Below are 1,043 nucleotides of genomic sequence, written 5' to 3'. Positions count from 1 at the left end.
GCATCTAAGGATTTGGTGACCTGGTCGTAGAAGGCCACCAGGTTGGTCTGACAGGACCTGCCTCTAATGAACCCATGTTGGTTGCCCCAAAGTATAATCTCCCCTGTTGGTCCCTGGTGGACAAGTGCCAGAATAATTCTCTCCAAAAGCTTACCCAGGATCGAGGTAAGACTAACTGGCCTATAGTTCCCCAGGTCCTCCTTCCTCCCTTTTTTTGAAGACGGGAACCACACTGGCCCTCTTCCAGTCCTCTGGCACCACACCAGAGCACCACGAGTACTCTTAAAGCTGTGCCAGGGGTCCCGCAATGACCTCAGCTAATTCCCTCAGCACTCTGGGGTGGAGATCATCTGGACCAACTGATTTAAATACATCCAGTCCCTCCAGAAGTTCCCTGACTAGGTCCTCACTGACCCTTGGCCTAGGTGCGCCTCTCCTGGGGCCTGAGGGGGGTCAGTGGGGGGGCTGATCTGGTCCCTGCTCAGGAAAATGGAGGCAAAGAAGTCATTAAATAAGTTAGCTTTGTCATCTGGTGTTACGACCAGCCCCATTTTACCTGGTACCTTCTTTTTGCCCCCTTTGTATTTAAAAAAGGATTTCTTGTTGTCCTTGATCCATGGTGAAGTCCTTCTAGATAGTCCCAGTTCCATCTCTGCCTTGGCCTTCTTGACTGCCCCCCTGCAGCCCCAAGCAACTGTAGTATAATCCTCCCTGGTGATGGCCCCTCCCTTCCATTGGATGTGCGCCTCCCTGTTAGCTAGGAGACATTCCCGGATGCTTTTGGTGAGCCATGGGGGCTTTTGCACCCTCCTGCCCCCTTTGATCTTTGTTGGGATAACCTCCCTTTGGGCTTGGAGAATCGTCTCCTTAAGGAGCAACTGCTCCTCTTAGACACCTGGCTCCCCTCCCCTCCGGGACCTCAGAGCCTCCCTGACTATTCCCTTTAGCTCATTGAAGTCCACTCTCCTGAAATCTAGGGCTGCTGCCTTGCTGCAGGCCTCTGCCACCTTGCACTGGATGGTGAATCCCAGCAGGCGATGATC

The sequence above is a fragment of the Crocodylus porosus genome, unplaced genomic scaffold (genome assembly GCF_001723895.1).
Source record: "Crocodylus porosus isolate Cpor-Errol unplaced genomic scaffold, CroPor_comp1, whole genome shotgun sequence".
NCBI lineage: Eukaryota > Metazoa > Chordata > Crocodylia > Crocodylidae > Crocodylus > Crocodylus porosus.
This window is presented reverse-complemented; position numbering follows the sequence as displayed.